Genomic DNA, 26,919 nt, shown 5'->3' on the forward strand with positions numbered 1-26,919 from the left:
GGTATAAAGCAGGAGGTTTTCGTTAGGTATCTCAGGGATGTATGATGGTGCTGGGATATACACAGCTTTTTGACACCTGTTGCTGATGGAAGTAAAGCCGAAAGGAGCTCATAGCTACTGATGTTGGGGGTTATAGAAGGCAGAAAAGAATGCTTTTAACTTATGTATCTCCTCCCTTTTCAGTTTTGAGGAGGATGAGTGTCTGCTGCAGGCTGACTGCTGCTTCAGTTTGGGTTTTGTTTCCTGAATGGCATTGCTTGACCCGTTCTGACTTGGTATGTTGTCGTCAATCAATCAAAGTTAACTAAGTGACTGAAAATGCACTCAGAAAGTACAGAGTTTGATCCAGCAACTGTAGTTCTTGTGGAGATAAAATAAACATCATAAAAGTGTTTTCTGAAGACTTTTCGTAAGCAAACAAAGAACACATGAAATTATAAAACTGAAACAACTAAATGCCCAAGAGACATTTTCATATTTACCTTGTGTGCACTAAAATATATAGTAAGGCTTTATGAAATAGGCTGCATTTCTCCTCCAGATATTCCTGATGTGTAATAGGGCTCATTTGAATTGGAAAATAGAAAAATCTTGGAATCATTCTAGACATACTCTTGGAGATTTTCCAGTATATTCAATTTATTTTTTTTTGGTTTGGACTTTGCATGTGGGCCTGATTGAGCCTTGGAAGAATTTTTTTGAACCTCTGTGACAGATTTTTATCTTTGTTACACCAGTAGGAGCCTGAAAAAGTTGTATTTATAGCAAGAGACTTACTTCAGAGTTACATCTGTATGCATTAATTGAGATCAAACTCTGGCTCCATCCCTAAATGTTTTTATTTCATTGAATATAGATGAGAGAGAGAGAACGCATTACATTTCAGTATGTCTATTGCACCCAAATTACGTTTATGTTCCAAAAAAAAAAAAAACCAAAACCCAGCAAAACATTTTCTCCTTTTCAAGTTTCTTATTTATGAGTTTCTTATTTAAGCCACTTCAGGTCTTAGATCATGTTGAAAACAAGGAGATAGCCTTCCAGTGTCTACAAAAACTTCTAATCGGAGATTAGTAGCATTTTGCTACTTAACTTCTTCCTCAGAAGTATGCTTTCTCAGCCCTGTGACAGCTCCATTTCTCTGTCATATGACAGGATTTTTTTTTAATGGTTTAATATAAAGAGATAGGCAAAACGCTCACGTAACTGCTTCACCACAGGGGCCCAGAGCCTCACGAGGCTGCCTAGTTTATTTTCTTGCCCCAAGGCAGGATCAATTCTCCCTGCATCATCCCTGGCAGAGGTCAGCCACGCGTGTCTTCACTCAGAGACCAGCATCAAAATTCTAAGCGGGATCCAACAACAGTGACTATTCATTTGGAAATGTAATTATTGTTAGTCATGATTGTTTCATGGAGGTGGTCTCTTTTAAAAGTGACATTTAGAGCAGCAGATCACACCACCACTAGCTCAGCCCACTGAGCAGGAGGCAGAAAGCTTGGAAGAATTACTGGTTTCTGGTTTGCTACTAGTTGGGTTTTTCACAGATTCTAGTGAAACCAAATAACCTTATGCACAGAGAAGAAGCTGAGCAGAAGAGGTAGTAAATGGCTGGGTGTCCCTCACAGCCCTCCAACTCCACCAGAAGGGATCTGCCTTCTTTTAGGGTAGATAAAGAAATTCATTACTCGACTTTGACACATCTCAACAAGCAGATTCATCACCACAAAGTGAAAGACAGTCTGATCAAATCACCCATTAGCCAGTTAAAGTTCATATTCCTTTGCTGGATATGGTTACAATTATTCTTGATCACCTGAGTTTTACTGTGGTAGAAAGTCTGGCCAAGATGCTCCCTTTGCAGTGGTTGACCTGAAAGGCTCTCTGCTCCCTCTAGAGTGGTAGGTCTGAGGCATGTTTAAAATCTCCACTGGGTGCCTTTTGACAAATATAATTGCTTTCCTAGCAGAGTGGCTGCTAGAGAGCTGGGTCTGACTGTCAGGTGCCTGAAGATCTGAATATATTGCTATGGTTAAAAACCAATGTGATTATGCAAAATTAAGCTCTGTGCATGTCTGGGAGTGCATGCATGTGTATAGATGAACTGAATGCAGTAGCTTCCCCTGAAACGTGACTGCTTTTTTTACGACAGTGAAAAATTTCTTCTGTCAAAGACATGCTCACACAGTGCTAATGGAAAGTGGAATGTGAGCAGAAATTAAGGTTCAGCCAGATTGCACAGGCTAGATCCTTAGTTGGTATAAATTGGTGTCTACAGTGCATTTGACTGCTAGTTACTCTAGGCTAATCTCATCTATTCTGTTCTCGTTCTTTCTGTATGCCCACCAGCACATAGTCTGAACTAATGCCTACACAGTCAGGATCTATCCCATTATTATGCTGCCTGCAGACATAGTTCCAAAAATAAAATAGTCTGTAAGTCACAGAGAGGCCTGGAGTCAACGCAAACGAAGGCTCCATCCCAGGCCGTGCTCGCTCTCATGAATGAAATGTAGTTAGGGCACATCTTAAATAATAGCTTTTCTCTCCTCCCCTGCTTTCTCTACCCACTCTCCTCCCCATACACTAATATACCTTGGTGGGATTAAGACAACACTGACGACTCAGGAAACACATGGAGTCAGAAAGTCAGTACTAATTTAAGAAGAGACGGTGAGAGGCAGAGCAAGGTGTGAGGAAGAGGTGAGTCCAAGGAGATCACAGATAAAACAGACTTGTCTCAGCAGCAGTGCTTTGACAAAAGTGACTTTCCAAAATCTCCCCATTGCTGAGACACAAATATTTCACGCCAGCAGATGTGACAGTCTCTGAGAATGAAAGCAAAGGGAAAAGTGTGAGGAGCTGTGAGATGAGGAACAGCGGCAGCCTAACAGGTGTAAAGTGAGTGAAAGAAGCTGGTGGGAAGAAAGGAGACGTACTGCAATAAACCAGAATATTTTAGTATTTCGTGGAGTGTTTGCTCTGCGCTGCAGCCACTTGTTGGCGCAGCCCTGATTTGTGGGCAGCCACCATACCCAGCAATTAAAACCAAGTGGGTGGCACAGCAGGAGGGTCAAAGGGAAGGATGAGGAAAGTGAGAGCAGAACTGGGACAGCTTTAGGGGCCCAAGTCAGCACAACTCACTCGGCACGGCACGCAGGGAAGGGAGCTCTGATTTTTGGGTGTGACTGCACGCCTGTGAGATCCATCTCACTGCTTGAAGCGGAACATTTCATGGAAGCGAAGAAAGGCAAAGAGATGGAAACAAGGCATCAGGGATACCTGTTGCTGTGGGAGCACTCACCTTCAAGCAGCCAACAACAGTAACTAGGCAGAACTCGTCAACTTGGAGCAAGGTTTGCCAGGAGAGGTGACCTCTACTTCACATCAGGAGAATTGAGGGCGCACAAGCCCTCTTCAGAAAGCTTCTCTGGATTTCCATCTGTAGCAGCTGGTTCAGTAAAGGATATTATTCCCCGCCACAAATCCTTAAGCCATCACGGCTACTATAGTACTGTACGTTCAAGGTAAGAAGCATCTGACTCTGGATAGAAAGGATACTGTTAAAAGAACTTTCTGAACCAGGAGTTTGTAAAACAAAACCAAAGGAGACAGTGATGGACTGAATAGTGCAGCTTGAGGATCCTCCATTCCCACCAAGGATAATGTTGTCCTGGGACTGCTCCACTGCGACCCCAGCAGTAGTGGATGAGCCCTGATTTAACAGAGGGGAGCCAATTTGGGGGCTATAACACCTTCCCCTCTGGTCTGCTCCTGCCCCAGTGTCTCGTGCTGCAGCTCAGAAGATGCTGGAACACCTCTGAGCCCCCTCTCTTCCAGCTTGACAGGGAGTCCAGGTAGGAGTCAAAAGATAATTTTGACTATCTGATGAGTGATTCAGAAACATATATCTTTTAGAAACCTTTCCAGGATCAATAAATAGAAGGCATTCAGTGAAAGGTTTAGGGATGAAGTCCTGGCTCCTCAGGGTTAATGGGTCCTTTACATTGGCGTTCAGGTAGGCCAGGATTTCATGCTGTATTTCCAGAGTGTGAAATACTGTCTCATTATTTCTGTGATCCAAACACCATAGCAGCAGCCACCGGAAAGTGAATCTTCATAGAAACTGACCGTAAACCAAAGTGAATAAATACTTCTTTTTTCATTAGCCAGTCAGACAATCCATAACCATTCAGCCAGCTGAGACTTCAGCTCACAAATGTCAATGAACATATCACGTCCGTTTATTGCCCAGCCGTTCGCTCTTTGTTCCAAATTTCATTTGCTCTCTGACCTACCGCTAGACTCCCCACTTGCGTTGCACTCCGACAGGGCGCCAAGTCACTCACCCGCAGGGGACTATTTGTTCAAGCCCCCTGGCTGGACGTAAACGAAATAAATCCTAAATTCTCTTTCCACTAGCATATCTGCTCAGGAGTTCCAACTTTTTTTTTCTGTGGGCAGCTCTGCAGTGGAAACCTAAACCGTCCAAATGCCTGCAAAAAGGGGCCAAGCCTGAGAAATATAGGACTGCACTTTTCTCATGCAAAGCTGTTACAGCTGTAGCTTTGGTGCTCATCTGGGATCGCACTCCGAGCTGGCCAAGCTTCTCTCCTAGCCAGCATGGCTGCACCACTGCGCTGTACCTCTGCTAGCCCCTCTTTCTATTTAGCACGGCACTCTCCTGTGCAGAAATCTCCCAAGAGCTTTTAAAAGCATTAGTAAATATTTGCAGGTCTTTTTGTCGTCCCTTGCAAGCGTTCAGCCTTTATTTGGAGAAGTGCTCAGCGTCCACTGTACTTGCAGCTATCAGACAACCACCTCCTGTTTTAAATATTATTTTCTGACAGTTTTAAATGTTCTTTTCTCTAAAAGATCTCAAAGTGCTATGAACTGATTTAGCCTCACAACATTGTTCGAGGTATATATCATTTCACGACCCACTTCACAGTGTTCATTTACCAGGTGATTAACTGACACACCCAAGGTCACAGCAAGCTGGTACCCAGTGCCAGACTCTCTAGAACATATTTGATGGAGCATACATTAATGCAAAATTAATGGGTATTCATTACAGTGCAGCGGCATTTACTAAAGATGCTACATAAGCTAGTAAATAATACACAACAATAAAATGTACATAATTTTGATGGCCAAATGCTCTGCTAGTGTCAACAGTTTCTGCCCACAGTAAATTGGTTTCTCTAATTCTGAAATAAACACAGTTAAAGGAGATATATAACAAACTGACAGCTTACCTTCTGCGAACGGACTGTTCTCCTTTAGATACAGGTCAAGACTCAATCAATTTAGGTATTAGATACTTTCATAATTAAAGTAGCACAAGACAAGGAAAGAGACTGCTAAGGGAAGAAGACACAAGATAACAGATAACAGAATATGCTAATGAGTAAAAATGAAGATTCAAGATCCTGGTTTTTAATCTATGTTTTATTAAATAATTGAATATCCTGCTGCATGTTTATGAAAGGGTTTCAGCAATGAGCATTAAAGGTCTGAGTCCTTACTCGAAGAAAGCACTTAAAGGGCTGTCCCTAACCAGAAAAGAACAGGCGCAAAGTTACGGAAACCAGTACACCCTTCAACCACGTGCACTCGCCGGCTCGGAGGAACTGCTGAAGGAAATACCTGCCTAACAATCTCAGTCCTGAATCTCTGTTACTGTCCTGCACGCGTTCACAGGATGCAAAATGCAGGAAAGGGGAGTTTAAAAGACCGCCATCCTGATCAGCATGCATTTCACACACTCTGTACTGCAATTAATAGCTGCTGTTAGCCCCAATGTCCGCCAGGCCAGTTCCTACCTCCCCCAGCTTGCAGTCTCGTTCCCCTTCTTCCTGCTCACCAAGCTCTAAGCTCAGTCATATTCCTTATAGGATATCTTCCCAGATTAGTCTTACTACGCTCTTTCCGTAGGTCTAGTCATTGTTTCTTCTGAAAGGGAATCAGGTAACTTCGTATTTCATCCTGCCTGAGCATCAGCCAGGAGCCTCAGAGCTGGGGAAAGCTCTTTTTTCCATATGGACGTTTGGCTTCTGCAGGCTTGCAGCATCTCGCGGTCCCGGCTGTAGAGACAATCCTCCTTCACCTACACTTTAGCATGTTCAGGGGAAATAAAACAGGAATTCAGCCTTTTCAGCAACAAAGACCTAGCAAATCTTCATTATTCACAAACTGCATTTTTCCAGATGCCTGTGTGTGGACATATTTGGCACAGTTTCAAGACAGAGGAAAAGGAAAATCCTCAATAGAGATTTTAAATCTCTGGTCTAAAGCAAAGCGGAGCTTCTGAAAGAAGAGATCGCTGGAAGCTTTTCGTTAGCGTGAGTGAAGCAACATATATCTTCTCACCCTTTCTTGGAAACTTCGAATTGTTTTGCCTGAAGTCTTCTCTAAGCAAGTCAGCTGGTGCCAGGCACCTGTTACAGAAAATTTCAGCTGAATACATAGTCTGGCAGGATTACAAGGAGCTTGCAGTGAGATGTGTTAGAGGACTCACCGACAGGCAGTGCTCCTGCATGAAGCAACGCTAAAGAAAAGCTGGAGACTGAAGGATAGGAGTAAAAAATTTTAAATTGATTTTATCAGCAACTTTGAGTGTTTGGGAAAGATTCCCCTGAAAAGGGGGATGTGACTGCGGCCAGCATGGCGAGCAAATTAATGCAATATCTAGTTTATACATACAAAAAAATCCCCAAATGACAAGACAAGTAACCTTCACTTGAACCAGTTCTCTAGTGGATTGTATGGGACTTACCAATAAATAACAAAAACTATTGTTGTCCCAAAGAAGGGTTCGGCTCATTGCACACCGGGTGAAAGAACCCTTCTTTGGGACAATACTATCAGTAAAGCTTGCTCACATGTTACTACTTCAGGCACCAGTTCTAGACCAAAATCAACTCTGACGCTTAATTATGACAGTTGAGGTAAGAGAAGTTTTTACTGATTTAAAAGTCACAAGAAGGGAGAAATAACACCATTATTCTCACATGTAGATGGAAGCTATGTAACGTGTGGCAGGCTCTGGGAAACAGGCTGGGGTAGAGCCAAAGGCAATTGCAACACCCTTTAGCACTATATAAAAATATGCATCCTACAGCCGCTGTGAACATCACAACAGACACAGCACTGTCAGATCACACCTGGTACAAAGGTAAATATGAAAGTAAAAACTTTTTTCAGCGAATAGATGTGAATGTAAATGATAAGATAATGATTTTTAAATTGAAAACCTCAGCTCCTGAGGCTGGATTTTTCTCTCCTCTTTCATGATGCAAGATGATAAATACTGTGTGGGTAAACCTAAAGAAATAAACTCGGCTATACCTAGCTACTCCTCACTTTAAGTACTGATGGCAGAATTAGGTCCAAGCCTGCACCTGTATCTGTGCAGCTAGACCCCAAGAGGCAGATTTTCAAAGGCTTTTAAAACAATAATTTGCTTTTAAATCAATAGGACTTTGGAAGGTTGGAGCACCGGTCCTTAGTATCTAGCAAAATCATAGCAATTCCAAGTAAGCTAATCGAGCATTGCAAGAGGTCTGGGAAGGTGGAGTAAGATGCGCACAGTATTTATACTTCAAACAACTACTGGCTTTGTGTTGGATGAGCGGGACTTGAAAACAAGCAGTTAAGCACCCAGAGAGCCCACAGGCTTTGTTAGGAGCGTGCAGTCAGCTCACGTCCTGCCGACCCAGCGCACACTGGCAGTGATACAACGATTACTGCAATACTTGCACATCTTTGCATACCACCTTGGGATCGGGAGCGAAAGAAGGAGCTCTGTGTAAATGACAAAGTATCATTATCCCCAGGGTGTAGAGGGAGAAACTAAAAGAGATTGTTACATGCCCACGATCGCATTGCAGGCAAGCTGCAGCGGCAGGAACAGAAAGGGGCTTTGCTGATGCCCAGCAAAGTGGCTGTATGCACAAGCTCGCGTCGGCTCTGTGCAAACTCAGAAGCCAAACGCTGCTTCTGAACATCCTGATGCCCCTGGATTTCACTCTAACCACCACCTATGAATGTCTTCCTCTCTTTACTTCAGTGAATAAAGTCTCCTTTCTCATTTTAGTGAACCATTCCAGGGGTTATTATAACCGAATTGTATTATTTATAGAAAACCAGTGAATATGGAGAGAACAGCAAGGTTACCATATATGAAATTCCAATTTCCTAAAAATGTGGAAACTATAATTAGCCTAGGACTGATTCTGAATACATAATGGTGATCAAACCTGACCTAAAAATTCAAAAATGCACTTTGGCTTTGACATCCTAGCACTCAGTTTCATTTCTACATCCCTTTCCCTATGAGTGATGACTCAAGTCTTCCCAAAGAAGGGTGGATTTAGGCAATGCTTGCAGAAGAGGCACCTGAGGAAAATCTAGTTGGATCAGGAAGAAATATGGCTGCATCAGCAGGTGTAGGGTCTCTCTGAAATCAAGCATCAGCTCCAGAGTATGAGATTTCCCTGTTAAATAAGAAAAAATAAGTCCACTAAGTCTTAAGATCTATCTCTGCCTAGAAATACTAAAGTGACTTAAATTTGAGGATCACATTGTAATCCCATATAATTAATGTTTGTCATCTCGCTGGAAATTGCCAGATTATCATTAGTTCATCTTTTGTATTTCCAAGAGAAACTCATTACTCAGTGAGTGAAACGTTAGGAAATTATTTACAATTATACTGCCGAGAGCAGTTGGTTAATTCCATCTACTAATTAGCACCACTTACATAAGTATAGGTAGAGTGCTATAAATAATAACATTAATGTGTGCCATGCTGGCACCAGCTTTCTGGGGCTTCTATGAAGTAGTGGGAGCTACCCCCTCTGGTGGCCTTTTAATGGGATTTTACTCAAACCACAAGCAAGGCTCCTAAAATTTCCTTCTTTTCTTTTCTTTGCCTTGGGAGGAGAGAGACTGAGTGACTTGCAAAGGCAGCTGTTTCCAGCCTCCTTTCTCCAGTGGTCACCTGTGCTTAGCTACCGGTTGACACTTTCTATCTCCAGCTCTGCTCTGCTGGGAGAAAACTGTTTCCGTATGGGAAAGCGGTGCTGATAGGTAAAAAAGAAAGCCCTTCAGTTTGACCTGGAAGCTGTTGTACAGCTTCCAAGCAGGAACCATACAAGTACCTACTTTTTATGGATTTTGTGCTGATGGTGACTGCAGTCTCCTTAAATCAAGCCACTGAATCAGGGTGCACTGAGTCGCCATGAGAGCTGCACGTCCCATTTGTACTGAACAGTTTGTGGTTTTTGGCAGCAATTGCATTTCACTTTAAACAGCGATTAAATTTTGAACAAAAAAAAAAAAAGAGAAAAAAAAAAAGAATCGCAGGCCTTACAGAATCTACCCGGGACGTCTCCCTTCCAGCTGGATTATCTAACTGAAAGGCAGGGGATGCTTGCCTTGTTTGCACAGCACGTGGGTATCTGCAATCCTAGTCTGACGAAGACCTGTGTGAACTAATATACTATGTACTGTATTTTAGTCTGACCTCCACAAGCCTACAGTCATGCTGCCTTTTTGCCTTTATTCTTCTTTTCTCGCTAAGATTCTCACTCCTCTCTGCACAATACTTTTGACTTAGCAGGGAGTGACCATAACCCACACCCCAGTCTGTCCCTTGAGCGTTTGGACATTGACCAGGGATGTGCATTTGTGCCAGACTGGTGTTGTTTCAAAAGAAGAGTTGGAAGCACCTGCTTGAGGGCAGCATTGCTGATTGTGGGCCCTCCATGGATCCGAGCGAGGTAGAAGTTGGCTCCTTCTGTTCCCAACAGAGCGATTTGCCTTCTGCCGGCGCCGTACAGAGCCAGGAACCTGCCTAGGATGCTGGGCTTCTTCTGAAAGCTAGATGGATAGAAATGAAGAAAGCAAAGCCCACATCCTTCCTTGGAATCTGCTCCTGTTTGGGGGGAAAAAGGAGGATTAGTGCATTCCTGAAATGTTATCCTTTGGTCTCAGGCAGCATTTATTCCATCTGAGGCTTCCTCTCCTCAGTGACATCTGAGATGTGAAAGGGGGAAGAGGAATGGTGTTGCAATGCCAAGACATACACCGAAAACAAGAAGTCCAGAGCTTATTGTTCCTTAGGGCATTGGAATATGCAGAAATGAACAGCTGCCATCCTAAAGCACTTTAAATATTAGTGACATAATAAAACACTTATTTTCATTGTTTCATATGTTTTTCAGTTTGCGCACTTAGCCACAGCCAGAATTTCCTGACTAAGTGCATGCAATTGGCTGGCAAATTCAGCCAAACAGTCTCAGATGTTAAAGTCCTTATTACAATGATCCCAGCACCAACTGTCTGGAACCATTTAATAAGATGGAATTGCAGTTTGAATGACACATACAATCAAAATTCTCATTTGTTTTCAGAAAGAAAAATCCATCTAATTGCCAAAAGAAGAGAATGGGAGTGGTTTTGAAGCAAGCCTGCCATGTTCTACTATCAATTTAGCTGCAATTCGAAATATAGGATTTGCCTTAATGGATCATCAGGTCTTAACACAGAGGAGAAAAGAAGGCCTCGGGAGGGTTATTGAATGAGAAGGAAAGGAGGCCTTGGCTGTTATTAAAAAACAATGAAAAATCAGAGAGGAAAAAAAAAGTATTTTTGTGACTGTAACTAGAAACAATTACTACATACAGTGGGATTTTTCAAAACCCTATAGTCACTTGCTATATCTTGGACATTTTCAATTCTGGCAGGAATGTTCCCTATAGCTTATGATCCATTTTACCAACCAGTTTTTCAATGACCCATGTAAAACAATGAAATACTCTCTACACGATTATTACATCATGCCAATCTACAAGTGAGATCATATAATTTTCATTACCGAGAAAAGCCTCCATCTAAAGTGTCTTGCTTGGAATAGTTTATAGCCAAAAGGAATAGTTTATTGCTTTTGCTGCTATTTTAAAACATAAAACATCGATTATTTCCAACTCAGTACTTTCTCTTTCTCCAAGGAAAGCTGGTTTCTTCTTCCAGTGCTCAGACATCAATGTTTTTTTTATTATTTGCTGCCTACTCACTCTCTCATAACACCTCAACTTTTGATCAAGAGCATTCTTCAGGAGAAACAGAATCCAACAAAGCATATGCCCTTTCCTCCCTGCACATTTATTCAGTTCATATGCCCATCAAACTGATGAGTTGTCCAGGATGAACTACAAAAAAGCCTTCAGGAGAGCACAGACTGACACTTTGGGATCCCCGGTTCCTGGCTGTGCAGCCTTGTGACAAGCTCGACCATCCAAGAGTTGATGTCATGAGATAGTTAACATTAACAGTTATGCTGGCGCAGAGGCTGCTGGGTGGGATCAAACCCCAGCTGGGGGCAGCAAGCCAGCAAGGAGCTGGAGCACTTGATACCAGGTCAGTCTGCAAAGCAGCAACTTGGTGGGAACTGATAATCTTTTTCTCTCCCTCAGCTCTTCCAGGTATGTGGCATGTGCCTCATGGCTGTCAGACAGATGAAGTTTTGGGATATGGTTTATAGAGCCACGTGTCCGACCTGGCAGTAGCCGGTGGTGATAACAGCACCTCCTTTTCTTGCAATGGCCTCCCACTCCCAGACAGACTCTTCCTTCCAGATGCTCTAATGTTCCTTACTGGAAAAGTGCCCAGAGCCCCCAAACTCTTCCTTATAATATTTTTCCCTATGGGGCATTTTCCTGATTTGGTACAGATTAATAAGACCACATTTGCTGGCACCTCCTACTTCTTCACCCAGTTCATACGTCCTATGGTTAGTGAACCTTCATGGCCATCTGGCCTTGTTACAGCTGCTGTGGCAGTCATGTTGTTAAAGGAGGTAACACTTGAATAGGAGCTGAATCTGCACCCTGCAAATTATATTGCAGCAATCCAATCAACACTCATGTCAGAACCAGACCCCAAAATCACTTAATCTGAGTGCCAATGCAGGCCTGCATGTCAGCCCGGGAGTTGCTGAAGGGGACGGTAAAGATCCCCCTCAAAGCCTACCAGAAAAGGCATCCAGACACCAGGAAGCAGCTCTGCATGCAGCGGAGTTGTGTTTATACTCTGCCTTGATAAGTCAAAGGCAGAAATGACTCTGATTTGATCCTACTCACAGCATTCCCTATGGGTCAAGGATACCAAAAAGATTTGCTTTGATGAGTGTCGGAGAAGAAAGCCCAGACTTTGAAAGTTACCTTTGTTTATGTATATAAACACACACACACACACACACACACATATGCACAGATATAGATACATGCACATTCAGTTGTTTTCCTTGCAAACTTTAAAGTCATGACAACACTTTTTTATATTCAAAGGGCAAAAGTTTGCTGTTGTTTTATTTTTATTCCCTCTTATTTGATTTTATATTTCCAGTATGTTACAAATCACAGGCTTACACCAGGATGTAAGCCATAACAGCACTGCCTCATTACACACACAAATGTTTGGGATTAAAATTATAGGTTAGTGGCATATATAAAAGGCAGATTATAATTAGTGTCTAGACTCTTGAGTGATGAATCACAACAGAGTATTATATACCATCAGCCTTGTACTATGCTGTGGGTCAAAAGCCAGTGATCCTAGTAACACCATTGAGCACAACCACTGCGGGACAGGATGCATGTTCCCACATCTTAGGACTAACAGGTGACATTGCTGCTTGTAAATTCCCTGAAAGTGAAGTTAGGACTTGTTGAGGGTGCTAGACAGGGTGCTCTAGAGCATAAAGATTAAGAAGGTTTAACTCTGGATGATGCATATCAGGAGCGATGAAGGAGAGAAAGCTGGGTAGAAAGCTGAAAATAGTTACGAATAGGGAGTGGATAGCTACCAGAACTGAAAATGTCTCAGTTAAAGAACTTTTTGCATGAAAATCCTCTTCTATTGCATTTTCAGAGAACTTATTGCATTTTCAGAGAACTTATTGCTGAGAAGGACATGGAGAGAGAAGGGAGGGTGGGCAAGGGGACTTCCCAGCCTACTCGGAGCATTTATGCGGGATGAAAGAGAAGGCTCTGTGACTGACTGTCTCCACAAAGCTCAACAGGTTCTCTGAGGCTCCTGTCTCTCACACCACATGGATGCTTTCCAGAGAAAGTTTCTGGATTTAAAAAGAGAGACAGGAGCAGCTCGAACAACTTGATGATAACGAGGAGATTTAGCACCAGTGTCTGGTAGCATGGCAGCAGGGACAGAAATTGCATTCCTGCCCCTCCCAGTTTCTATACAAAGCAAAGTAGGAGACCTTCCAGCAGAAAGTCTATCATGGGCTCATTTCCATGTGATCCCTCTCCCTTTAAACAACGACCAGTGTCACTGTAAGCCTTGCAATATCACCGTTGTTTTTAAGCACATTTCTCAGCTGACTGAACTTTTATTCACATTCCAGAAGAGGCACATTCTGTTGAATGCATATTATTCTATCTGAGTGCATGCTTCTCCCAACACTTAGTCTACCTTTAAGAGCATAACATACATACTCATGTATGCATGTAGTCACATGTGTGCTCACAAGACACGCACATACGGATGAACATTTCAACTATAAAAACATCCTGCATCTCATCTGTTGGTAATTCTTCCCTCCAGGGAGACACATGTGCTGACAGTGAGACAATTATGAAGGTGATTGAGCTTTGAAATGTATTGTTCCCCTGTTCAATAGTGCTGATTGGCAGTGGTGATTAAATGACTCAAGCAAGGGGAAGTGGTATTCAGAGGCTGACCAGGCAGATCATGGCTGCAATCAGTTTAAGCATCTGAGAATAAGTGTTGGTTTAGTTCTTGAACAGTGCTGTAGTTCAGTGGGAGGACTGCTTGCTTCTTCCCTGCTGCTAGGGAACCAGGCGAGGGTACACATCTTGTGTGGTTAAAATAAGAGAATAAGGTTGGCTATTTCTCCATTTTTTTTAATTACTTCATCTGATGGTCCATGGGAAAATCTAGGTGCCTAGTCTTTACCTCCTAAAGATCAGGCTTATCCAACTTTGGAAGGCCAGAGTCCAAAGAGGACATCGTGGTAATTCCCCTTTTGCCAAGGACTGAAGGAGCCAGGCCTCTGGACTCCTGCTTCTTTTTTTACAGCTCATTCACTGACTCGAATTTTCTTCCTAGTCACTCTCTACTTCTTCACATTACTGGAAGTGCCCTATTGCTAGGAAGATAAGAGGTGTATTGACAAAAAATCAAAAGAGGCCCACATGAGCACGGTAAGATTCATGAGGCCATAAGCCTGCACCATGAATGCACTGTCTTTAAAAACACTTCTCTGAGTTGTACCTGCTAGCATCCAAACCCTCTCCAGTGGCCTGGAAGAAGAAGCCCCATTTGACAAGCGGAATACATTAGGTGATCATAAAATATTTGACATAAATTGTATGCAGGTTAATGTTATATGTGCAAACTGAGAAATACAGTGCAAACACTGGATGGAGACCCGGGGCATGAACAAGGATATATGCCCTTCATAATCAGTGCAACATTTCAGAGCTGGCTGCATCTTAAATCCCCTTCTGGTCTCCCTCTTCTTTCCCGACTAGCCTGCTAGGGAATTAACACGACACAGGAATACATAAACACCTCAATATACTTGGCATGATGTCGTATTCACAAACCATCTCAGGAAGCATCAAACATACTGCAGTCATACAGAAATGCCACCATGGTTAGAAGAGCAAGGCTGGATCAAAGTCCTTCCTCAGGGCTGAGCTCTCATGACTGGGAATTATTGCTGCTGCCTTTCCAACCAAAAGGTCCCTCTCCATGAAACCATCTTTTCTCATAACAGTCCCACTCATGCAATCGAACTAAAGAAGCCAGTCCAGGAGGCATAGCAGCTGCAGGTGTCCTCACACAGGCAGACTTTGTTTCCCATCTATCATGGGGTCATGTAAACACCTTTGCTGGAATATCTGTTAACAGATTGAGCTGCATTCAATGGACCTCCCCTTCTCCAGGCCTTCTCCCCTGCAACCTTACTATTTTCTGTGCTAAAGATTTCAGTCCTCCATGTTTTGCTGGTGACTGCTTTCACCCTCTCTCTCTTTAGAAAGCCTTGCTCTTATATAACAGTGGATGTGACGGGGACTCTGTAGGATCACCTTCTGCAGCTAGGTCAATCAGCCTTGAAACACAACTCCTCTAACAAGCTTCAGTCAAGATTGTTACACACTTGGTTGGTGCTGGAGAATTCTGCAAGAACTTCAGCAGGCCCTTACAAAGCTGGGTGATTAGCTGTTGAAACACAAGGACTGGACAGACAGAGACTGAGGAGCCTGGGAAGAAGACCCTAACCATCCACTCTCATTGCTAGGCAAAGCAGATAAGAGGAAACAAGGAAGGAGGAAGTATTTTTAAAAGTCATGTTATACATAATTGTATATACATTTTTGTGTATGTGTGTGTATGTATGCTTGACCTCCTCTGACACCTTTTTGAAGTTATCAGAAGCTCAAAAAATGCATTCATTTTCCATTTAACTGCATAATTTTCTGAGAGGGATGGAGAAACTGCCCACCTCCGTCTTCAGTTAGAAGGGGGAATATTTCACAATCATTACTTGAATATATTTTCTTGGTTTTTTTCCAATGTTTCTTAAAAAGAGTCTAAACCTTCTGCTAGGGCCTAAACTAACTGTAAGCCATTGTAGAAATGACTGTAAACTAGTATGAGACAACTCAAAGGAATCAAAGCAAACAAAACATCTGATTACCTACATAAATATGCCGTTGTATAAGCCAGCGATACGATCTCACTTGAGCACCGTATTCATTTCTGATCACACCAGCTCAAAAGCTATACAGAACAAATAACAACATTCATGAAACAAGCAAAGGGCTTTAGAGGGACCTGCATATGAACAGAAAGCACAAGAACCAAGAGAGAGTAACACCTAATGGATAAAATACTGGAGAGGGGCACAGAAGACCTGGGTTCTCTTTCCTATTCTGCCTTTCATAGATTGGAAGATCTCAGCTGAGTCATTTTGCCTCCTTATTCTTCAATTTCCTCTTCAATAAAATGAGGAATAAATGACACTGAACTTTAGAAGATAAGTTTTGAAAGATCTGCATAAGAAATCCTTCAAAAAGGCAGGTAGCATTTGCTATTCACTGTATGTAAAGGTGTCATCGTCCTCTCTAGCGTCCATTCTTCCATGGCTTTTCCCTGCCCCCTTTCAAAGTTGCTATGGTGGCCACCACCAGAGATGAGTTTCTAACCGAAGGAAACGTTTTTCTGATCCTGCATGGCAACTCCTGTCTCCAATGGAAAATGTTTACTGAGCTATAGAAAATCTCAAAACTATAAGGGTGAAAGCAGAGAGAGATTTATGCATAATATGATACTCCAAGGAACACCCATCAAAATACACTTCTAATTTAGAGACAGTTGTCAAATGCCCAGCAGGGTTACTGTATCATGTATCAGATTCCCTTCTGCAAGTTTTACTTCATGACTTCCCTCATAAGGCAGAAAATAGATGAATTATTTTAATAATTGCTGACTGCAATTATATCTCTAATTATATCGTCACAGCCTAAGCTATTCCCTCAGCCATCAGAGCAAACTAGCCAGTGCAAAGGTGATGCATTAATGGTCCCCAAAGAGGGGTACTAGTTGTGTGGTTTTATAGAGAAGTCATATATTAAACTTCCTCATCTCATGGTACGGTCCTATATTACCATAAGGAGTGATGAGAGGGAAAAATATTATTACCCCTAAAAATCTGAAAGTCCTCTGGCAATATTCTGCTGAAGGAGAAACTATTTCTCTCTTTCTGCTCCCCAGACCTCAAGACAGGTGACTTGACCATTTTTATAGGCATTGCAAAAGTGCTGAGGGTCCAAGTCCCGGGCCTAAACTTCATCTGTGGTAGAGGGCTTCCTCAGGGACCTGCAAACTCATTCCTACTCTACTTTACTCTACTATTTTTTACTATAATGAAGTTTCACTGCAATAAGGAACGGCTTTTTACAATGGACAGTGAATATGAGTAAGGTTAAGGAAGGTTTTTGAATTCCTGAGGTGCATCTAGCATTGACTAGGACAGAAACTATGTCCTAGGCAGGACAGCACAAGCACGGTGCTGCTCACATGCCCGCGCTGCTTTCCACCTACCACCTACGCGCTTATCACCACAGGTGCTGAGAGGTAGAAGAGAAGAAAGAGCGTAGGCTGAGAAGCGGGAGCCTCACACAGGGCTGCAAACTCTCTAACTCCTGCTGCACACTCACGTAACTCACAGGATTTTTTACCAATGAGTTCCTTTTTTTTTTCCTTATGTAAACTTCACAAATTGCAGAAGCAAAGCCTTTCAGTATTCAAATAATTCAAGTAATTAATAATTTCACTGTAATTAAATTAATAATTAGCTGGTAAGACATTTGAACCCTTTGTTGAGCAAAACCTGCTAATATACTGCATCAGGACTGCTCGCGTTGGTCTGTCTCTGAAGTAGCTATCCCACGAGTGGCAGTGAGCCAGGGGCTGCAGAAAACATTGTTTTTTTCCTGTCAGAGCTCTTCTGACAGGCTTCTGCAAGGTAGTAGCAGCTGTGCTCACAGGGCACCATTAAATCCTGGTTGCTGGATCCTATCAAAGATAGAAGGACCAAAAAAAATGTAAACATGGATGAGGAGGAGGCAATAGCCTCAGTTAACCAGCTCTCTACCAACTATCCATCATTTGTGGGCTGCCCAGTCAAGAGGGCTTTAAAACAATTTAAAGGAGGGCACCAAGTGGTGTGATATCTCCTTCAAAGGAGGATGTCACTCCAGCAGACCAACATAACAGAAACCACCAGTCCCTGGACAGGAACAGGTTCTAGGGGAATGAGCACCACTCACAGCAATGCCTTGCACCCTTTGGGGCATCTTAGGAAAGCAGTCCCAATAGCCTGAGACAACTCTTCCCCCTCTACACCAAATGGATGTCATTGCCATGGTGACAGCTAATTATCAGGGGATGACAGACTCCTCCTTGAACTGATCCCATCTGCGCTGCACACTGGACTAGCAAATTCTCTCGAACTTGGATGTTTTGCATGCTGGAAGCACACAGGCTATGGAGGCTTGAACCTGGAAACCTCACATGGAGACACATTAAGCCTTTACGATTTTACACTCAGAATAACTGATTACTGGGGTATTTTGCCACCCACAGACCCCCCACACACACACACAACTGGAGGCACAGGGCCTCTGTCAGCCCATCTTAGTCAGCCTGCGACTGGGCAAGCACTGTTCTTTAGTACTGAGGCATCTTAAAATAGGACTTTAGCTTTCCCCTGAAGCCAACTGAATTAATCAATTCCTCCTTGGCATTGAAATAAAGTTCTCTTTCTGCGAGGTGGGTCAAAAATGCACAATCTACTTCTGCTGTTCTGTTCCTATGAATTCTATTACAATAAGTTGCAAGGGGGAATATTACAGGGAAGGCAGAGCCAGCGGCATGCCTTGCTTTATGAGGGGGGAAAAAACAGACGCACAATTTATTTTTCATTGCTTTATGATGAATATGAATTCAATTACATGCAGGGGAGAACTGTGGTAGTCAGTCAGAATTATACGCAGCTAGTAGCAAGTATACTGGCTTTTAACAAGGAGAGCTTATCATCAAGGTTCAGACAAGCTTGCGTCTGTGTTGCACCTGATGAACCTGCACTAGGAGACAATGACTATCACAGCTGAGAATTAATCTCACATCTCTACTGCTTGAGGAGGGAGGGGAACGAAGGATGTTAGTGGAGCCCTCTGGTCATTGCCAATCCTCAAACCACACACGTGGTAGGACAGCAGCTACGTGCACCAGGGAGCAGAAGGACCATCCATCAGAATATGAACACATGCAACAAAAGCAACACAAATACACTTGTCTCCCTTCTTGTTTCCGTCATTTTTTCCAATAGTCAAAATGCATCTCTCCCTGTAGCTGGTTGGAAATGTTTCCAACAGCCAGGTTAAATGTTGCCACCTAAGCTTGCAAGCTTAGTGGTCACAGGTGCACAAAACATCTCATCCTCTCCTTTGAATCAGCCAGACATCTGGGAAGTGCCTGTACAAATGGGTCACTGCACCCAAGCAGCCCAGCACACAGCTGTGTGTCCGGATACGTACCTGTGCATTTTAGTTTATAAGGCTCTAATCACTCTGAGACAAGTACCAGCAGTGCAGGACTTCTGAGTTCTTTAAGGAGGGCTTTAAAGCCCCTTTCAGTCCTTCTAGCTGAGCAGACATCCGTAGTTATTAGCACATCTTTACTTACCACAAAGTGTCTTCTAGCAGAGCTCCACCGAAGAGATGAACACCCTACTTCAGAGAGAGCAGTGAGATTCACTGCATCCCCAGGACTCTGCTTGCAAACACAGCTCCTCTTCGGACTGCCCTGCAGTGTTCAGAGGCTCCAGCACGCCTTCCCTGCACCTACTCGCTCCTCAGGAGTAGCAATACCGACTGCATCTGTGTTTCCCCAGGTGCCACAGCAGCAACAAGAGAAATCTGCAAGCATAAGAGAGGGGGGATAGACAGTTCCCACATATCGTGCATTAAGTTGATGCGCAGTGCAAACCTCACAAGTGATCACTGCTATCTGGGCAACAATAGTATGTCCAGGTTTTCTCTCCTCAAGGTAGCTCTCAAGTTTTTTCTTGGGGTGCTTAGCCACTTAGAAAAGTAATGCTAATGCAACATGCAAAGGAACCACCTACCAGCTCTCCTGTGGGATCAGGCATGAAAAGACTATGCATCTTTAGCAATCTCTTAGGACAGCAGTCCTAAGCAGCTAGTCTATATAACTTGACATCAGTTCTCATTAAGTTATTAAGATAGAAACCCTGAAAGCTAGGTGGGGCTGCTGCTAACGAGCTCTCTGGGCTGCCCTGGTCACAGGGAGCTGGGGCTTTTGTTTCAGGTGGCTCCTGATTGGGTGGGTCAAGCACCCTTGTGAGTCACTGCTAGGCAGAGGCCTATATAAGAGCCAGGCCTAGAGCACAGCCAACAGATGCAGCAGTTTGTGCAGAAGGCACCTCTCCATTTTGCATGCTTTGCACAGTGGTGTGTCCTTCCCCGGGGCATGGTCATGACATGCCGCAGAGCACGTTCCCCAGTGGCTGCGGGAGGTGCTGTGTCTGAGGCCTCAACCCAGACAGACCCTCAGACAGCAGATGCAGCTCTGCAGGTGTCAGGCTGCGGGAAGTGCCTGGGGCCTCTCCGCAAGGCCTGGGCTGACAGACAGCTCTCCTGTGTGAGGTGTGCTGTGGTTGACCAGTTGCGTCACCAGATAAAGGAGTTACAGGAGGAGGTTAGTAGGCTGCGTAGCATCCGAGAGGATGAGCGGGAGACTGACAGGGTGTTCTCGGAGACTGTTCAGCTCTGGGAGTCCCCTGTCCCCACTGCAGCGGAGGTGTCAGAGGGCTCAGCACCGTGTGTAAAGGTACATCATAACGCTGTTGAAGAGGGCTGGAAGCTGGTGACCTCTCGTAGAAAGAGAAAGGCTCTTGCTCCTCTTCAAGACTTACCCTTGAAGAACAAGTTTAGCGCCCTCCAAGCCGAGGAGGAGCTGGGCATGGCTCCAAGGGAGGCAACTGGCCTGGCAGACCCTGTGCCGTGCAGGAACCCCCGGAAGAAACGGCGAGTGATTGTTGTGGGTGACTCCCTACTGCAGGGGACAGAGGCACCTATCTGCCGACCTGATCTCTTGTCCAGAGAGGTTTGCTGCCTGCCAGGAGCTCGAAGAAGAGATGTCGTGGAAAGACTGCCAAGGCTTGTCCACGTGTCGGACTACTACCCTCTGCTGATCTTCCATGTGGGTGCTAATGACACGAAAGGCAAACTGGAAACCATCAAACGGGACTTCAGAGCTCTGTGAATGGTGGTCAAGGGTCTGGGAGCCCAGGTTGTTTTCTCCTCAATCTTGCCTGTGAGGGGAAAGGACAGGAGGAGGAGTAGACGAATTTTCCAAGTTAACAGCTGGCTGCGCCGCTGGTGTTGGCAACAGGACTTTGGTTTCTATGACCATGGGACCCTGTTTGAAGATCAACAGCTGATAGGGAGTGATGGGATCCACTTTACCAAGCGGGGCACGCGTGTCTTTGCCAACAGATTGGCCAGCCTGGTACGGAGGGCTTTAAACTAAGCAAGATGGGGGAAGGGGAGTGGTATAGTGGCAGGGGAGTCAGTAAAACACCGCTCAAGTCAGGATGCCTCCAGCGGGTGCATACAACCAGGGGAGACAGCATGCAACGTGGCTATGGAGGATCCTCTTGCACCTCTTCTGGGAAGCCTGCGTGCTTGACTGGCTCTCTGAAATGCCTGTATACCAATGCACGCAGCATGGGGAATAAGCAGGAAGAGTTAGAGATCTGTGTGCGGTCACAGGGCCATGATCTCATTGCGGTTGCAGAGACATGGTGGGATAGTTCACATGACTGGGATGCGGTCATGGATGGCTATGTGCTTTTTAGGAAAGACATGCCAGGAAGGCGAGGTGGTGGAGTTGCTCTTTATGTGAGGGAGCAACTAGAATGTATGGAGCTCTGCCTCGGGGTGGATGAAGAGCAAGTTGAGAGCCTATGGGTAAGGATTAAAGGGCAGGGTAACATGGGTGACACTGTTGTGGGGGTCTACTACAGGCCACCTGATCAGGAGGAAGCCATAGATGAGGCCTTCTACAGACAGCTGGAAGAAGCCTCACGATCACAGGCCCTGGTTCTCATGGGAGACTTCAACCACCCTGATATCTGTTGGGAAGACAGCACAGCTAGGCACAAACAGTCCAGGAGGTTCCTGCAAAGCATTGATGATAATTTCTTGACTCAGGTGGTGGAGACACCAACGAGGAGAGGGGCAATGCTAGACCTTGTACTAACGAACAAAGAAGGTCTAGTTGGAGATGTGAAGGTTGGAGGCAGCCTTGGCTGCAGTGACCATGAGATGGTGGAGTTCAGGATCCTGCAAGGAGGGAGCAGGGCAATGAGTAGGATTGCAACGCTGGACTTCAGGAGAGCTGACTTTGGCCTCTTCAGGGACCTACTTAGGGGAATCTCCTGGGATAGGGCCCTGGAGGGAAGGGGGGGTCCAAGAAAGCTGGTTAATATTCAAGCGTCACTTCCTCCAGGCTCAGGATCAGTGCATCCCTCTGAGGAAGAAGTCCAGCAAAGCGGGCAGGAGACCTGCATGGATGAGCAAGGAACTCCTGGCCAAACTCCAACAGAAGAAGGAAGTGTACAGAATGTGGAAAAGGGGACAGGCCACTTGGGAGGAATACAGGGACATTGTCAGAGCGTGCAGGGATGCGACAAGAAAGGCTAAGGCCCAGTTGGAATTAAATCTGGCAAGGGATGTCAAGGACAACAAGAAGGCCTTCTTCAAATACATCAATAGCAAAAGGAAGACTAGGGAAAATGTGGGCCCGCTGCTGAATGGGGCAGGTGCCCTGGTGACAAAAGATACAGAGAAGGCAGAGTTATTGAATGCTGCCTTTGTTTCAGTCTTCACTGCTAAGGCCAGTCCTGAGGAATTCCAGACCTTGGAGACAAGAGAGGAAGGCTGGAGAAAGGAAGACTCTCCCTTGGTTGAGGAGGATCAGGTTAGAGATCTTTTGTCTAAACTTGACATCCATAAATCCATGGGCCCCGATGGGATGCACCCACGAGTGCTGAGGGAGCTGGCAGATGTTATCGCTAGGCCACTCTCCATCATCTTTGAAAGGTCATGGCAATTAGGAGAGGTGCCTGAGGACTGGAAGAAAGCCAATGTCACGCCAGTCTTCAAAAAGGGCAAGAAGGAGGAGCCAGGAAACTACAGGCCTGTCAGCCTCACCTCCATCCCTGGAAAGGTGATGGAACAGCTCCTCTTGAAGGTCATCACTAAGCATCTGGAGGACAAGAAGGTGATCAGGAGTAGTCAGCATGGATTCACCAAAGGGAAATCATGCTTGACCAATCTGATAGCCTTCTATGACGGAATGACTGGCTGGGTAGATAAGGGCAGAGCAGTGGATGTTGTCTCCCTGGACTTCAGCAAGGCTTTTGACACTGTCTCCCATCACATCCTCCTAGGTAAGCTCAGGAAGTGTGGGCTAGATGAGTGGACAGCGAGGTGGATTGAGAACTGGCTGGATGGCCGAGCTCAGAGGGTTGTGGTGAATGGCGTAGAGTCAAGTTGGAGGCCTGTGGCTAGTGGTGTCCCCCAGGGGTCAGTCCTGGGCCCAGTCTTGTTCAATATATTCATCAATGACCTGGAGGAAGGGACAGAGTGCACCCTCAGCAAGTTTGCTGATGATACTAAACTGGGGGGAGAGGCTAACACACCAGAAGACTGTGCTGCCATTCAGAGGGACCTGGACAGGCTGGAGAGGTGGGCGGAGAGGAACCTCCTGAAGTTCAACAAAGGCAAGTGCAAGGTCCTGCACCTAGGCAGGAATAATCCCATGCACCAGCACAGGCTGGGGGTTGACCTGTTGGAAAGTAGCTCTGCCGAGAAGGACCTGGGAGTGCTGGTGGACAACAAGTTAAACATGAGCCAGCAGTGTGCCCTTGTGGCCAAGAAGGCCAATGGTCTCCTGGGGTGCATTAGGCAGAGTGTTGCCAGCAGGACGAGGGAGGTGATCCTGCCCCTCTCCTCAGCCCTGGTGAGGCCTCACCTGGAGTACTGTGTCCAGTTCTGGGCTGCCCAGTACAAGAGAGACATGGCACTCCTGGAGAGAGTCCAGCGGAGGGCTACCAAGATGATTAGAGGGCTGGAGCATCTCTCCTATGAAGAAAGGCTGCAAGAGCTGGGCCTGTTCAGCCTGGAGAAGAGAAGATTGAGAGGGGATCTCATCAACGTGTATAAGTACCTGAAGGGGGAGTGTCAAGAGGATGAGGCCAGCCTCTTCTCCGTGGTGCCCAGCAACAGGACAAGAGGCAATGGGCAGAAACTGAACCACAGGAAGTTCCATCTGAACCTGAGAAAAAACTTCTTCACTGTGAGGGTGACAGAGCATTGGAACAGGTTGCCCAGAGAGGTGGTGGAGTCTCCTTCGCTGGAGATATTCAAAAGTCATCTGGATGTGATCCTGGGCAATATGCTCTAGGTGACCCTGCTTGAGCAGGAGGGTTGGACTAGATGATCTCCAGAGGTCCCTTCCAACCTAAACGATTCTGTGATTCTGTGAAACACCTCCCGCAACAGGGGCAAAAAAAATCCAAACGTACAAGTGTGGCCTGCTGCCTGGCAAAGTGGCCTCTGAGCAGGTAACCTCAGCAGGTGACAAGTCCAGCCAGGGCAAGGGGAGTAGCTGTGCATCAGAGGAGAAGGATCAGGTAGCAGTAATGCAGTCAAGGCTAGAAGATGATCTAACGCATTTTGTAGAGGAGATCCAGCTATTAAGGGCTCGTCCTGGAGCTAAGCTGTATTTCCCAAGGGAAGCTGTCAGAGACATACTTCTTGAGAGAAGCTGACCTGCCTTTCTCTGTGTGTAACACACGTAAGGCTTTCCCTATTTCCAAAGCAAAATGTTATTTCTGGAGCAGCTGTGTGTGAAGGGCTGCTCAAATCTTGCACAATAATATTTTCAGATTTCCTTACCATTATTTATCAAAGCATTTCATGGACATTTGTAGGATAAACTTTGCATCCTCTTCAGTGTGCAAAGTCAGTGTTAGGAGGTTAATGTTAGGAAGGTTAGTGTTGCTACTCTCACTTTACAAGTGGGGCAAACGAAGCTTCACCTTTCTTGGCCAAACTTCCCAAGACAGGCTGGGTGTCACACAAAAACCATCACATCTATGCTCCTCCACTCATATGCATTTGTTCCTTCTCATCAGCTTAGATGTTCCATGGTAGCATTATGGCTGTGAAACATTGTGACCATGTTCTCTGAAGCTGATTAGACACCACTTGGATGATATTTATTGGTGCTGAGGACACTGTCAAGCCTTTGACCAACTGCTGTTATCAATTGAGTCTTGTTTGGCCAGCAGGGAGGATCTAGGTTTAATGCTGCATTCAAAGCACAGCACATCAACAGCCCCTGGCAGAGCTGTCTCGCAGCTCGGGTACTGGTGAGGAGCATGCTGGAGCTGCGGTGGCCCTAATGCCCTGCAATGCCCCATGAAATAAGATGCCACCTGATCTCAGTGCGCCCTTGGCCCTTCTCTCTGTATTCATACCTGGAGAGATGGCTCCAGCACTGTAATGAAGAGGAAGGTGACTGGTCTGGGCTCAGCCTCTCTCTCTCACTTGTTGCTGACCCCCTTTTCCTAGGCCACCTCGTAGCTGGGCAAGTGGAGCTGCATCCCTGGCCTGAACATAAAGACCACACTGGCAGCAACAGGGGGGTAGTTTCAGATCTGGAATCAGGCTGCATCATTAGACAAAATCTATGGGCTTGAATTCTGCCATCTGCTCACCAAGCTTGATTGAGAGTGTAGGAATTACATTAAATTACCTGATTATGTGAAGGCTGACAAATGATAGCAGATATTACAGCCAAGAATGAATAGGAGCTTGGCCATTCCTGTCTTTACAGGAGAAGTGGGAGTTTTGCCCTGGTAATAACAAGCTCTGCAACTTTTTTTTTTTTTTTTTTTTTACTGAGGATGGAGAAGAAAACATACAAATTGCACATAATAAGTGGAACACATAGAAAAAGAGCCAGCTGTACTCACAGATGTTACAGTACAACCAAAGGTGCTTCCCTATTTTCTCTTCTCCTAGAATAAGCCGTATACATCTGATGAATAATGCAAAAGATTTCCTCTATAGAATTAATACCACACAGTCCTTCTTGACTTGCCTTTAATCATACTCAGCACCCAGTGGGCCTGGAAGGGAAATCAACATTATTCATTTACTCAGGCAAACTCAGTGGTTGTCAGCCAGCCCAATCTTTCATAGCTTTAACATTGCAATTTGGGGAACTAAATCAAAATCTGTGGGCAATCCCTACGAGCTTTACTCCTCACCAGGGGCAAGGTTTGGATTGATGTCAATTGACGTTTCACATTTCACTTGAGCACAACCTTCGTTTGCAAATCATGCATGTAGGAAATGTCTTTGCTTTAGTAGATGGATTCATACAGCTTAGTTCATGCATGGTGATACTTCAGATTTCTATTTGTGCAAATTCATAGAAATCCAGAGGATTTCACTCTCCTAAAAAAGTGTAGCTTAGTGATAGGTTTGATGCCACCAGTCTATAAAATACACAGGAATTATTTATTCTGACTCTCTTAGATACCAACTGTTAGTGGTGTAAATGGTGTGGTTTCAACTCTGTGCAGGCCTACAGCTCAGGACTGAAATCCAGTCTTTTCCCAGAAACTGACGCACACAAAAGTATCTGTGAAGCTTTACAAATTAGGAAATGGAAAGGAAAGAGGAGCTCAAATGCGGATCATAGGAAAGTGTTGTTAGGGAAAAAAATCAGAAAATCTGATTACCTTAATGTGTTTTGTTTAGAAACATTTCTCCGTATAACAGAACCATTTTCATAAGTCAAAAAGCTTTGCTTTGCCTTCTTGAGATGTAGCTGCAGCCACGCAGCCGTTCCTCTCTTATCAGCTGGGCTTTCAAACCAAACGCTGTCTCCCAGGCTCCTGTAGTTGTCTGTCCTTCCACCCTCTCCCACCCGAATGAGGGGCCCCAGTTCATCGCGAAGGATGTACTTCAGCCACAGAGCTATCAGTGCAGGAGGAGGGCACACAGCGTCTGAACTACAGCTCCCGCAGGGCATTGGAGCAGCTCTGGCAAACACAAAGAAATGTTGAATTAACTGAAAATGACATGCTTTGATTTGACTTAATATGCCAAGATAGTTCGATCTGACTCCACCAAACTAGAATGATATATTTTATTTAAATCTTCTTGACCAAACAGAAAAATCGATCCATTTGCTTTA

At 44.8% G+C, this 26,919-nt stretch overlaps 1 long non-coding RNA gene across 1 annotated transcript in view; it reads right to left on the reverse strand.

The window, feature by feature from the left end:
• Positions 1-5,441: 5,441 nt before the first annotated feature.
• LOC104141721 (uncharacterized) overlaps positions 5,442-26,919 on the reverse strand; it is a 50,639-nt gene continuing 29,161 nt past the window's right edge. The window contains exons 2-5 of the long non-coding RNA XR_011135279.1: positions 19,303-19,535; positions 9,735-9,940; positions 8,401-8,498; positions 5,442-6,440 (exon numbers count right to left, since the gene is read on the reverse strand). This is a non-coding gene — a long non-coding RNA (uncharacterized lncRNA). The remainder of the gene's footprint in view (positions 6,441-8,400; positions 8,499-9,734; positions 9,941-19,302; positions 19,536-26,919) is intronic.

The sequence above is a fragment of the Struthio camelus genome, chromosome 18, assembly GCF_040807025.1.
Source record: "Struthio camelus isolate bStrCam1 chromosome 18, bStrCam1.hap1, whole genome shotgun sequence".
Classification (NCBI taxonomy): Eukaryota; Metazoa; Chordata; class Aves; order Struthioniformes; family Struthionidae; genus Struthio; species Struthio camelus.